Source organism: Magnolia sinica, chromosome 17 (genome assembly GCF_029962835.1).
Source record: "Magnolia sinica isolate HGM2019 chromosome 17, MsV1, whole genome shotgun sequence".
NCBI classification, from domain to species: Eukaryota; Viridiplantae; Streptophyta; class Magnoliopsida; order Magnoliales; family Magnoliaceae; genus Magnolia; species Magnolia sinica.
Window position 1 is genome coordinate 36189648 of NC_080589.1, and position 14848 is coordinate 36204495.

The 14848-nt window shown below is 38.4% G+C and overlaps 2 long non-coding RNA genes across 2 annotated transcripts; one reads left to right on the forward strand and one right to left on the reverse strand.

The window, feature by feature from the left end:
- Positions 1-6443: 6443 nt before the first annotated feature.
- Positions 6444-10160, reverse strand: LOC131231653 (uncharacterized). Its single transcript, XR_009164487.1, has 3 exons — positions 9569-10160; positions 8293-8487; positions 6444-7640 (listed from the first exon to the last, which is right to left on the reverse strand). It is a non-coding gene; the product is annotated as an uncharacterized LOC131231653 (long non-coding RNA).
- On the forward strand, positions 7909-8490 carry LOC131231654 (uncharacterized). Its single transcript, XR_009164488.1, has 2 exons — positions 7909-8045; positions 8362-8490. It is a non-coding gene; the product is annotated as an uncharacterized LOC131231654 (long non-coding RNA).
- Positions 10161-14848: the final 4688 nt, after the last annotated feature.

Consider the following 14848-nt stretch of genomic DNA (forward strand, 5'->3'; position numbering starts at 1 on the left):
GAAAACCGAACATTATGGTTATTATCACATATTTGTGATATACTAAGCAAGTTGTGCTTTAGGCCTTCAACATATAAAACATTTTTAAACACCAGAAGATTAAAAAGTTGAACTGTACCTTGGCCTATAATCTTGTAGTTGCTACCATCACCAAATGTGACTGAACCATCAGTCATATCTTTCAGACCGGTGAATAAAGCTTTGTCACCTGTCATATGCCTGGAGCATCCACTGTCTAGGTACCACTTTAAATGACTTGTTGCTTTGAAAGCAGTGTGAGCAACCAAGCAGGTGACTTTAGGAACCCATTTCATAACTGTTTTGGGTTTAGGAACATAGTTGGTCTTCTTTTGTGTATATTTGTAGGAATGACCTGTAGAGTTAGATTTTAAGAGCTCTTTGAGTAAATGAACTATCTTTTCAGCTAGTGGATTTCGTTTCTGATTAAAGTTGACATGGCTGTTTCTAGGTTTTTGAAAAGTTTTTGAATTTTTAAAAAAATCTTGATAAGTACTTTTCCTTTTTGAGTTTGAGGACTCTCTTTTAACAAACATAGGAGGAGTATACTTTTGTTTAGGAGGTAAATTTTTATCATAGCCCAACCCGGATCGATCGCCACATTTTCTTGATCCGGATAAAAGTTTCTCTAACTTTGGATCACCTTGGGCATATTTCCATGTGTCCTTTAGACTCAGAAGAGAAGATACTTTAGTTTTAAGATTCTCAATTTCAGATTTTAAATCAACAATTAGTGATTTTTTGAATTCCAAATCGCATTTTGATTTTTCAAAACAATCTGAAATTTCTGATTTTTCTAAGACAAGTGATTCAAAACAATTTTTGAGTTTAAAAAACTTTTCTTTTTGAATTTTAAGTTTGACAGCAATTTTACAACTTTCCTTATATAGGGCATTGTAAGCGTCTTGAAGATCATCTTCATTTTCACATTCACTATTCAGATTTTCTTCACTTGTAGAGTCATTATCTAAAAATGTGAATTTGGCTTGAGTCATAAGAGCTTTAACCTCATTGCCCGACTCAGTTTCAGAATCTTCTGATTCAGAAGAACCTTCAGAATCAGATGATTCATCCCATGTAGCCAACATACCCTTCTTCTTGGGTTTGTCCCTTTTAGGACATCTATTTGCTAAGTGCCCATATTCTAGACAGTTGTAACATTGACTATCTTTCAAAGATTTTTGAGATTTGGGTCTAAACTTCTTTTTGTCATTTGATTTTTGAAAATCAACCCTTTTCTTGCTTTTGAAAATCTTGTAAAATTTTTTAGCTAAAAGAGCCGTATCATCTTCTGAATCAGAATTTTCTTCTGAATTACATTTAGAAGATTTTAGTGTGATAGATTTTCCTTTAGGAGCTTTAAAGTTTAACTCGTAGGTTTGTAGTGAACCAACTAGTTCTTCTACCCTCATATTATCCGTATCACGAAGTTCCTGGATCGCGGTTACTTTAGAATTGAACCGTTCAGGAAGTGAGCGTAGTATTTTTGCACACACTTTACTTTCTAGGATTTTATCGCCAAGACCCCACATTGAGTTTACAATGTCATTCAATCTAGTGTAAAAGTCCATAAACATTTCATTTTCCTCCATATGAATTTCTTCAAATCTGGTTGTGAGGAGTTGGACTTTAGATTTTTTGACAATTGTAGTACCCTCGTGTGTCATTTCTAATATATCCCAAGCTTGCTTTGCAGTATCACAGGAAATGATTCTTTTGAACTCATCCGGTGATAGTGCGCAAGTAATTGCATTTAGTGCTTTAGCATTTGCACTACTCTCACTTTTCTTAAGAGTGGTCCATTGGTAATATGGTGTGACTTTCATTGATTTTGAACCATCAACTCCAGTAACTTCCATGATAGGAGGATTCCATTCGATCACCGTGGCTTGCCACACATTTTCATCCATTGATTTGAGGAAGATCCTCATTCTGGCTTTCCAATAGGCATAGTTGGAGCCATCAAAGGGTGGAGGCCTTGTGACTGAAAGGCTATCAAAATTTGACATCTTAAATAGCTTAAATCGTTAGCTCAGGAATTAAATAAAAAAAAAATGAGCTATTAGGCTCTGATACCACTTGAAAAGGCCAAGCTATGTGTCCTAGAGGGGGGTGAATAGGACAATGCCAAATAAAAACTTATAACAGCGGAATTAAAATGAATATGATAGCCAAAGTAAATCACAATGCAGTAAATTAAAATAACCTCAAAATTCAGATCTTGAGAGGTTGATACAAACGTTGTTCTAAGGACAACCTTACACTAAAAACAGAGTTTATGGTAGGACAACCTTATTTCTAGAAAGATCTTTGTATCAAGTCTCAAACCGAAGAGGAATACAATAATAAATATAAACTGAATTGAAATAACTTGTAATTAAAAATGTATTGTTCTAGGGACAACCATACACCATAAAAATGGCAGGGCAACCTTGCTGGAACAACTTTCAAATGAAATTGAAAATCAAGCGATAAAGGAATAGCAGAAAATAAATTCTAAGCTATTACAACATTCTCATAAAGCTTGAATTAAATAATTACAACATTCACCACCATACATACATCCCACAAAAGAATAATTAAAAATTAGAAGAATAAATCAATCAAACACAAGGGTTTATAGTGGTTCGCCTGTATGTTCACCAATTGTTAAACAACAGCCACACAAAAAGCTACTCCACTCCTAATATCCTCACACAGGGGATATTAGCGTTCACTAAAAATAGGTTTTCCCAGGTTCACCCAAAACCCTTACAATTGTGTCTTTGTATGTGGGCTTACACAATTAAAAAAACCCCACTTCTGAGTTTTCCTGGCTTTCCTTAGATAATCAATATAACAAGATTTTTCTGGCAAATCTTGAAAGAAACCAAAATAATAGAAAGGAATTTACAATATGTAAAATACCTGAATATCTCCTTCATTGTAGCAACCTAGAACTAAGTCGAGTAGATGATTGAATGTCCAAGTTCAATGTCCATTACTCGATTACAATGGTTCTAATTCTAATAGATTTTAAATTAAACCAAATAGGGCTTGCCTTAATTGATTTTGATTCCAAAGAAAGGGAATAACAATTCCTCTTATCAAATCAGATTGGAAGAGCAGAAACAAAATCAATTAAATAAAGCTAAGGAAAGAGAATATTAAATAAGCACACTTAGCTTAGATGGAGCACAGAACTATCTCTCAGAAGTTCGACGAAGATTGGCTTGAATACTTTAATTAATTCGATGATTTCTTCTGAGATTCGTGCACTATTTATAAGTGAGAAGATCGGGTCTTCGACTGGTCTAGAGTGCTCTTCGACTAGTCGAAGCAACAACAGATATTTGAAAAATCCGGCGGGATATGCTCTGACTGTTCTACGACTGGTCGAAGCTTTCCTACGACTGGTTGTAGGTCACCTACGACTGGTCGTAGTCTTGAAAATCTTCGCTGGACTTCGAGTTGAAGATTGTATGACTGGTCGAAGAGCAGTCGACACTGTTCCTACGACTGGTCGAACAGATTCCTGGACTAGTCGAAGGCTAACAGATTTTATCCGGAATTTGTAACAAACTTACGACTGGTCGAGGAATTTCTTAGACTGGTCGAAGCAAGTCTAGGACTAGTCGAAGAAGGCCTAGGACTAGTTGAAGAACAGACCAATCACATATAAAATAAACATTCGGTTTATGTATCCGAAATGACCTACTTCTAAGGTCAACCTATGGTCAATCAAACCTCAACCATGAAGTATGGACATTGAAACATTAGGAACAAGAGATCTTGAAGTATGAGCCTTGAAGTCTTGATGTAGATCAAACCTTGATGTAGCTCAATCTTGAAAGTGTGCAAACTGCCTTGAACTCTTCTTGAAGTCTTGCAGCTTGAGTCTTGTCTTGTGAGCAGTTCTTTCATTCAAGATCTTGAGTCTTGTCTTGTGAGCTTTGCTTGTTGTGAGCTTAACTTGTTCATGAATGTTGATCCTTGAAAGAGCTTCACTTAAGCAAGTTATATATAACATAACAGTGATTTTGGCACCACAAATTTGACAACAAACAGGGATAGAAACTATAGCACTTACAAGCCACACTGCAGAATTTTAGCCGTGGTCTTTTTGGCATAAAGTGACGACCACAGGCTTGAGAGTGACAGAAAGTGTAAGACCCCATCCATTCCGTACCTTTTCTATGCATATGTGCACGATGATCGCCGCCCTTGGCCAGACCTAAATTGGCCGTGCATAGTGCACACCCAACTGATCAGAACCCTAAGACCTTGAAACCCTTGCCATATCGATTGCCCCATCACCGCGGTCACAGAGGTACCACCTGTGCATCCGTGCGATGCTCCGTTAGTGAGATGTGCCGCAAAGAATCATTGGTGTATCATGTGCACATGGCGCCATATGTTCCATCTCACACATGTGTACAACACATGCTCTCACACATGCACCATACCACACATGGGTGAGAGAATCTCTACCCATGTGTGTGATGTCACCCTCCCATACCACCCCTCTCATGTGTACCAAAAGTCAACTTTTCTCCATACCATACCCTATGCATGATCTCATCATACCATGATATCCCATGTCCCTTTAATGCACCATTAAGTCATAATCATGCATTACTTGCCATAATCCTTGCCTAAGCTAACCATAATCACATTAATCTAACCTAACCACATTTTTATCCATTTCTCTACAACTACTCCTCCATCCATTAACATTTTCACCATTTTCCTACAATGAGAGAGAGAGAGAGGTGATCTTGGTGGGCCATCAACCCCATCCCTTCCCCCATCAACTCCATCCATCCATCTTAACCATCCATCTAGTCCATCAATGTGAGTACACCCTCCTCACTCATTCTTATTTTGTTTTCCTTGTGTTTATGTATGGTGGAGATGGTGTTGTTGATGAAGATAAAATGATTGTTGGTGAAGATAATTATAATGATGATAATGATACGATTAATGGTGTGGATGCATGGGAGAAAACATACAAAATCAACTTGGTCTAGATTTCATGTGGGACCCACTGACTGTGGGCTCCACCATGATGATCATTAGCCATCCAACCTATTTACATGGTCATAATGACATGGATGGAGAGGTCCTATATATATCAGTTTGATCAGGCCCACTGTGCCATTGTTATGCATTCATTTCATCCAAACTGTCCAGTCTGTGCACTACACTAAGGTGTAAACTCACATGCACCACACCCCTTCTATATGCAATGTGTATATAAAAAAATAATAAACTAATAAAAGAAAAGGAAAAAAGCATGGAGGAAGTGTCGACCTCCCTAGACGTTGTACGTCTAGAGAGGGACATCCTTGTCCACTTTTGGGTTAAAGTGATGTAGGGCTGATCATGGCCACACCATGATGTATGTGTTAAATCCACACGTTCATCCATCTTACCAGCTCCATCCATTGAAAAAAATCAGGCCGATTAGAAGTTCATGCAGGCCATACCACTTGGACAATGGGAATTGCACTCAAAATGCTTTGATGTTTCTGGGGCCCACCTTGGTGATGAAAATTATATCTGGGCCATTCATCCACTCCTTCAAACCATTTTAGGACATGAGTAAAAGAATGAGGTAGATCCACACCTTAGAGAAGCCACACCATAAGAAATAGTGTAGATTGATCCCTACCGTTGACTCCCCTTCCTAAGTCCACAGTAATGCTTATTTGCAATAGTTTTTGTGATGGCCAAGACTCATAAAAAATTTATTATTATAAAGAAAAATGCTAAGGGTTGAGCCTAGCAGAAATAACTACTGGACGTTACCATGGTGTATGTCATTATTCACACCATTAATCTGGTGGGTCCCATCTGAGACCACCATGATGTATGGGTTTTACCGGCATCATCCATCAGGTGGCACCATATCCTAGATCACCATGATGTATGGATTTCATTTACCTCCTGTATATGTTAAGTTGTTCAAAACTCATGTGGACCGCACCATTGAAACCTTCTTGAGGCTGCACGATTGTCCGAATGCCTGGATTTGTGGGGCACACTATGGGCCTCACCTTGGTATGTAGTTGAGCCCAAGATCGCACACTACAAGAAAACTGGTCTTTACCAGCGGTCAAAACTGCCGGCAAAGGCCCAAAAAACCGCCAGCAAAGCCTTTGCCCGCGGTTTGCTAACAGCTGGTAAAGCCTCGGTCGATAAAGGCTTTACCGGCGGTCAAGACCTTTATTGATGGATGTGCTGGAAGCTACTAAATCATCAGTTTTTGCTGCACTACAAAAAATGATCAAAAGCTATGGGTAAAATCCGTAGCTAAATATGCCTAGCCCACAGTATGACCGTAGCCATTGGTACCGTAGCTCTTTAAAACATTACTACGGATTAAATCCGTAGCTATAGGGAAAATCCTTTTAAAAAAATAACAAGAAAAAGACAAGAAAAGGTGACCCACATGTATACTAGTTTATTTTATTATTATTATTTTTAGACCACTCTAAGTAGCTAACATACCTTGGTTAATGTCAATGATCTCCTTATTGCCAATGATTGCCATTGTTTCTAAGGGACTGGTTTCTTCTGTCGATATTTGGTGAGCTATGTATCATAGCCATTGATGATGTGAAAAGAATGAAAGCACACCAAAAGCATGACCACCACTCTTCTTAATTCATTCCGAGTCAGCTATGAAATTAGGTTGCTCGCCTTGGCACATATACTCATCACAAACCAAAGCTAATCCCTAGTCCTTCCGGAGCCGGAATATGTCCTCAATGAATCTCGAGTCTGATGACCCAATGAACACATTCGCCATGGCACAGATCATCTTATGCAGCATGGCTTTAACCTCGGGGACAAAAAGGCATACATATAGCTTAAACCCAGGTAGGTGCAAGGATACTTCCCAACAAAAATCACCCATATAAAAATGTAGTTATGAGAAGGTTTCTGAAATTCCACACATTATGTTATGAGAAAATCTAAATGGCTAATTTGTGAGTCCATAGATAATAAATAAATAAATGTCAGATCATGTCACAGACTCAAGACATTCTGACTCGGAGTTCAGTTGGGTCAGGAATGAGTTCTTCAAGCACTCCTTTGTCACTAGGTTCTACAAAAACCTAGTGACTGCTTGACCCAAGTCTGGATTGAGTTGATTATATGCTTATGAGTAATTGATCATTATAAATCTTGTTTGGGTTTGTTTAATTTATTTCCTTTTATCTACTCTTTAGTTCATAGAAAGAAATGAGTAAAAAGAAGCTCTCCTTTTTACAACAATGGATCCCATTTTGAGGAGCTGTGACCTGGTCTTTTCACTAGAGGTATGGTCTTGCTATTTTGCATGGTTAGTGCCTGTAGAAGATCAGTTTCACTTTCAGTTGCATCTATAGACAGATAAATTACTGGCACATTGGCCCTCTCCACCACTCAGAGAATGCACTCTTTTGCCTAAGGAACTGGAAAAAAGCAGCTCTCCTTTTTCACATTGTTGAGGAGTAAAATACCTTTGACTGGTGAAAAGGAAGACGCATGAAAAGAGTAAAGGCATGGTACAGCGGCACAGTCAGAAATACCTTTGGCTGAGCTATTCTAAAACTCTCAAACAATTCAGGGTGCTTGATTGGAAGCTCAATAACCTGAAAACAATGAGATACTTAACTGGATCCATCAATACAAATTAATTACCTAAAACACATGGATCTTAAACTCAGTGCTTTGTGAAGAATTATCAAATCAAAAGAAGAAAAGCAGATATATATCACTGGGATATGCTCTCCAACTACAAAAATAAACTAAGGGCCTGTTTGTTTTTCCAATTACCCCAGTAATGTGAATTTGAATCTGAAAAAAAAGGTGCTTTTTTCCTTTAATACAAAATAATTCCACTCCCCTTTAATCTCTTCATCTACCATTGACCTTTTCCTTTCCAAAAAATCTAGACTAGTGGTCACATGTAATTATCTCACCCATATCCTCATCATCAACGCCTTATCCCAACTAATTGGGAATATGTGATTACCTCAGGACAATAAAACATAGAGGTGAATGCTTATACTACCAGGGGAAAATGTAAGCTAGCTTCCAATGAAGTTGAGCATTTTGGATTCATATTTCATAACCATAGATGTCATTCCTCGCTACTTTAACCGTAGGCATTCTTTTACAGGTCATAAATGGAAAATGGTAGCCTTATATCTTTTAGATAGCAAGCCCAACATTTGAAACAAACATAATCTAGTGTCAAAAGAAAATACTAGAGAACATATGAAAGGAAGAACCAAACCTCACCTTTGCATTTCCTCTAGCACTAAATGTTAACTGTTTATGCTCGCCATATGACAAATTCAAAACATGCAGCTCATCATCTCTTACGTAAGCGAGCATACTTCCATCTGGAGAGAGATGGGGATCAATAATTGGCGAACCTGCTGAGCTTTGCAGCTTAAGTTCTGGTTTAGAACAGGAGACATCCTTAAAATAGATCTATTGATTGAGTGTAAAATCATGTCATTATTAAGTTTAAGCCATGTGTAAAAGGAATAAGTAACTGTCATACTTTCAGAGGATCAAATCATCAGAAACAAAATCATATATAGACGAAAGGCAACAACTAAAAAATAAATGAATTGTTTGAAGTAGGACAATAGCAGTAGGATTTCACAACATTGATGACTAGCATGAATTGATGTCTTGAGTCTTTAAATTGAAATTGAAAAGAAAATATGAAGAGTGGAAACTTACATCTCAAGACCTGACACCTAAAATTTTAGGACTTTGTTTGTTTGTCCAAAGAGAATTCAGGACTTTGTTTGTTTGTCCAAAGAGAATTCCCACACAACGAGAATAGCCAAATCAAAACCAAAACTAGCCTGATTTAGACGCAGCCCGATTAAGCAAGGAAGTCTTCTCAGTTTAGATAATTTGGCTATAATACTGACAAAGTTGGGCAAAGAAATGTATTGAAAACCAAAACAGTTGATTGAGTTATTCTGGATGCATGGCTTGCTCCAATGGATGTTCATGATTTGGAGGGATGTTATTGCAATCCCTTCCATTGATCAAGGCGAGAGCTCTGCCTTCCCATGAGAGATGTGCTCATCCATGCAGGGCTTTCTTTTTTTGGATGATGTCTCACTTAGCTCATTCCCACTCACTGAAAATTCCATAAAGACATGCCATGATTTGCAAACTATACACAAGCACTTAGAAAGAAACAAAAATATAATATAATGTTTACTGCAGGAAAATACACAAAAAGAAAAGACCGCATTATTCTGATCTAGTTGTCTACACAAGTAAATTTGCCTGTATTGTACTACAGGCTGTCCACTTCTTTAAATGAACTATCCTTTTACCAAATGATATTCTAATCAATAAATATGGGTAAACTAACCACAGTTCAAGATCCATAAACAACAAATCAACAAATAAACTTACAGAGATCAAGATAGGATCTCAAACAAATTTTATTAAAAGAAAGGCATAATAAAATCTAATAAATCAATTTTAGAGGCATTAATCTCAATAATAACTAAGTAAAGAAATGGTAGGACATGTCTTAAACCTAAGAAAATGTATCCTCACAACCATCAGAAATAAAACAAACCAAAATTCAATGCTTGCATCCCATCGTGGGGCAGAAATTAGACAGCTATGTATGCACATTGCGTTATTTGTAATAAAAATCACTTTTCATCTTTGCATCATTCATCGACAATCCCTTCGAAACCATATACCTATCATCTAAAACTTTTCTCTGTTATGGAAGAAAAAAAAAAGTCAGATTTTTTTTTTGAAAGAAAAAAATCACTTTTTAAACAAAACCATAGAAATACTAACCACGAAACTCTTTTAAATCTCAAGACAATCAAGCAAGTCCATTAAAACATCGAGGGTCAGTGGTGAAATTCAATAAGAGTAATCAGATGGTGCAAATCATCCAATCAACATGATTTTTAGGCGGTGCTCCATCCACAATAGATCCACGATTTACACGGTCCTAATCCCAATACAGCAAAGCCACATGAACGACGGATTGGCACCATCACCGCCATCAATTAAAATTGGGATCCACAACTCCACTCAATCAAGGACCATGTCCTCAGTTAAAAAATGATAGTGAACTATCACTAAAATCGAGCGAATTCAAACCGAAACTGCCTAAATCTAATTCATATGAAAACCAAAAATTAGTAAAACTAAATTAGTGAATAAAAGAATTCCCAAAAGACAAAATCCATAAGAATTCAAGTAACATATAGCCCATCTCGTCATAAAATCAACCCATTATTTTCAAACTTTTATCAAGCTCAGAGAGAAAACTGGTAATTACCAAATAACCTTAAAAAAAAGTAAATTACCACCACGATTCTCTTCTTTCCACTATAATAGTTCAAAATTTTCACTATTTCACAGAGAGAAAGAGAAGGAAAATGTAAGTGAAAAATAAAGGCACATGAACTTGAAAACCATAGCAGAGATTTTTTCTAACCCTAGACATACTAGGATTCCATGAATCTCTCACTGTAAATGCAGAAATTTAAACAATGAATAAGAATGGGGAAGTCGTTCCCACGTGCCAATGGCACGTGTGTGTGCATCCTGGTCCACTACTCGGGTGGGCCAAATGTGTACGTTGGATGTGAACCATTTGTTATCTAACTATTTTTAACTGTCTGTTCTTTCATCTACGTACGGCATACCTGATGAGTGGATCGATCTGATTTCGAGATCTAGGATAGATCCAGAGTGGGGCTAGCTGATGAATAGCCCGGATCTTGCATACATGTGATGTGATGGCACGTATGGAGCTGCGGGGAAGCACAGGAAAGATTGCTTTATCATTAGTGTAACCTTGTATTCGTCTTTAGGATTGTGATTTTTCAACTATTCCTATATGTTTTGAAATGTGGACACTAAACCACGATGGTGATCGCATATACACTAAAACCATGTAAAATTGTGGAATTATTTGCCTGACCATGCGAAAGTTTGATAAAGTGGATGCCAAATTATGTGAGTTATGGTGTGATGAGAAAAAGTAATCATGTGATCTTGAATCTTTAATGATGTGGGTAGAGTGCTATTTGTGTGGCCACTCGACCATAGAAACTTTGATAATTGAGTGGCCACGAGATGGTGCAGACTTATGATAATTGTGTGGTCACTTGGATTTGTGAACTATACTAATTGTGTAACCTCTTAGGCTTGTGAACTTAAGATGTGTGTCAGGTTGATTTGTTAGACCTAACTTGTTGATGGTATAAGACCACTTTGTACTCCCTAATGATGTGTTCACTATGAAATTAGAATGGTGGGCTCGCCAGTCTTGAGGCTCACCTTAAGTAAGTACCTTGTGGTCCATTACTGGTAGGCATATTGGACCTATGTTTGGGCCTCTTGTGTAACGCCCTGAATTTCGAGGGTCGAGCAAAGCTCTACTCTCGAGATTCAGAACATCACTTATGTATTATGGATGATAATATTCAGATTTCTTCCATGTTAATGAGTTAAGCATGCGTGGGATTATACTAAACAACACACCATACTCCAGATTTAATTAAGTTAAGCAATAGCGGAAGTCTAAAACATATTTGTATAAGTACACAGATGTTTCACAAGGTTTCTTCCAGAGTATGAATACGTAACCGGGTTCAATATATACATGCATAGTTTCAAAATGTGCAAAAAGTGGTAGTGTAAATATGTCCAACTAAGCCCTGATGCCCAGTGTCCTTGCGTAACGTGATTTACATCGACCTGCCCGAGAGTTGAAAGTAGGAGAATTCATCCTCCTCATCCAAGAAATCCTACTCCAGAGCATAGACATCATCTGTACTTGCATCTACATTAGAGTCTGGTTGGTGTTTTAAAACACCGTCCCAGAGTAGGAGTGAGTGATCAACTCAGTGGTTCTATAAGGCAAAAGTTACACATGTTATCAAGTCAATCAAAGCAGTAATGATAAAGCAATCATAACAATCACTTCCTAACTACTCTTTTTAATGCAGGAATGGGGTGCAAGTAATGATGTATGTCATCACACTAAAGCTCCCTCACACGCGACTCCGACAACCTATTTCTCATATGACAACACTTCCTCAAAACGGTGTAACTCCAATGCCTTCTTGGCACATCCTAACTAATGCGATGCAATGCATGGTCATGTTAGCCAAGTAATTAATTAAGCTTATTCATACAGTAAGTTTAGAAAGCTAGGGTACCTCCCTGTATATCATTGACCCAAATCGAACACTCGGCATCGGACAACCATAGTGGTCCTACTCCGGTGCTCTAGATCTATCTAGGTTTGCCACTCCTAGTTAAACACATATGATAGGCAAGTTGTAGGTTCGCCACTCCTAGTTAAATGCATACGATATGCAAGTTGTAAGAAATTGTGCTCGCGGTCACTATGGGGAGGCTCGTCACCCCAACGTAGGCCGACAGCACGAACACGGTGTCCCATATCACCATGCCTGGCTCATAAGTATTAAAGGTTCGTGGTATCATAGTTATCGTGGGTATTTAAATTTGTTAGTGGTACCTTAGATTCAAACAGTCGTATCCATATATGGTGAACACACAATAGGTCAATCGGTTCATTAGGCAAACTCGATTGGTACGGGCACACGTTGACTTAATCGACATGGAGCGCGTAAGCACCCCTCGTGGCCTAGCCACTGTCGGTAATCGTCGTGCGACTCGAATTCATCGAGTTTACCCAAGGTGGTGAGATTAATTCGGCCACCCGAACAAGGACTTTTATCGATTGCCTGGGATACGTTTGTAGTCTCAATCCTACTCAAAATGCTGCTACAACCATGTGTGATATCTATCCCAGCATTCAACAAAACGATTCAAGTGGATTGTCATTTGGGCATTTCATCAAACACATAGACCATGTCAAATATAACTTGCAGTTTATCTATTGATTTCATAAAGGAAACAATACATATGCATAAGACAACAGGGAATCCTATCGTAATACTTATAATGAATACAAATCATCAACAATTTCTCATTTAAACAATTTATCAAACACATAGGCTACATTAGTTACAACATATGTTTTATTAATTATTCATATAGAGAACTCTATATGCATATGACAATGATGAATCCTAGATTAGAAATCATTGCAAGCACTTATCACTCTCTATTGCTCATTCAAACATTTCAACAAACACATAAGGTGCATCATTTATTTATCTCAGTTCATAGGTGTATCTCATACAGGAATCAACACATTTAAGACAATATGGTAGCAATCAAAACAGACATAAATCATTAGCTGTCATGAAAGCATTGATAAACTGCAACCTAAGCATTTATAGTCTGCACCTTTCATTAGAATGCTCGACTCGGACTAGGTCCAAACTCTATGTTTCCAAAAATGGAACGTCGGGCACCTAAATGGTGAAACTGGTTAGCTAGGTTAACGAAAGCTATCCGGGAGTTCAGCATCGATATTATGGTTAGTATTTATTACCCGAAATCATAGTTGAAAGAGATTTGGTAGCACAACGGGGCGATGATTTGGCGTGAGGATTCGTGGGAGAAGTTTCCTACAATGATCTCCCAAAGTTTCTCCTTCAGTCTTTCCTCTTTTCTCTCTTTTCTCTTCTCTCTCTATCTAGGGTTTGAAATTCGTATATGAGAGAGAAGGGGTGAAATGAGGGCTATTTATAGGCCCAGATGTGATGCAAATGGCCCCATGGTCACTTTATACCTTGTTTATACCCCGTGGGCGGCTGTTTCTGACGAACGGGGCTCATAGGGAGGCCCACTGCTCATCTACGTTGTAGGGTACGCTCCCTGACTATGGATCCATGTCAGGGCATTATTTTGGTGTGATCGGATAAGCCGATCGACCGTGGAGAGCCTGTTTCAGATCAACGGTCGTACGTGTCCAATCGGGGCCACGGTTATACGAATAGGTGCAGGGAAATTTCCTTTCCCTATAGGTGAAGTTTGGTCACAAACTAACAGTCCGAATTCTTCAATTTTGCATGAGAGCAAACAACCCAATTCACTTAAGTTTCAGTTCATTTTCTAAGGATATTCGTGTTTCTCACACACTTAACTCACGGCTCAAGATGGACGTTTCTGGACACTATCTGGGCTTGATTCCCGTGATGGTTGTCAAGCCCAGTAGGACGAACATAGTCTTATAATTTCACGATCATTGGACCCTCGACGTGCTGTATAGGTTCGTTACCGAGTTTCAACGTACTCCCGAGGGCGATGGGCCCTTGGGATTTCTCCTAGGTCTTAAGATGACATTGAGTCAGTGGTACTCATGGTTTTAGGCCTTCGCATTTGTGAAAATGGTGGCCTAAGCTTAATCCACTGATCATTTAGTACTTAACTGAATCCCGTCTAATTTATACGACATGATGCAGTCCTTGGGTAGTTCTGCCTGAGGTGGTACTCGGGTCTTTGTATGGATTTTTTCGGGACGTTACAATTTTCCCCCCTTAAAGAAAAATTTCATCCCCGAAATTAGTACCTTTTCGTACTCCTCGAGGATTTATGGGTAGTTCTTATGAACTTCATCTTCCTTTTACCAAGTAGCTTCCTCCTCGGTGTGGTGCGTCCATAACACTTTCACGAGTGGAATGACCTTGGTGCGCAATACTTGCACTTTCTTATCTAGAACACGTGTTGGCCATAATTCATAGGTAGCATCTTTCCTTAGCTGCACTTGCTCTCACCTGATGATATGAGTAGGGTCGTGAACATATTTTTTTAGCATCAACACATGAGATACGTTATGCACACCTGCGAGTGGTGTGGGCAAGGCGAGATAGTATGCCACCACACCCACTCAGTCTAAAATCTG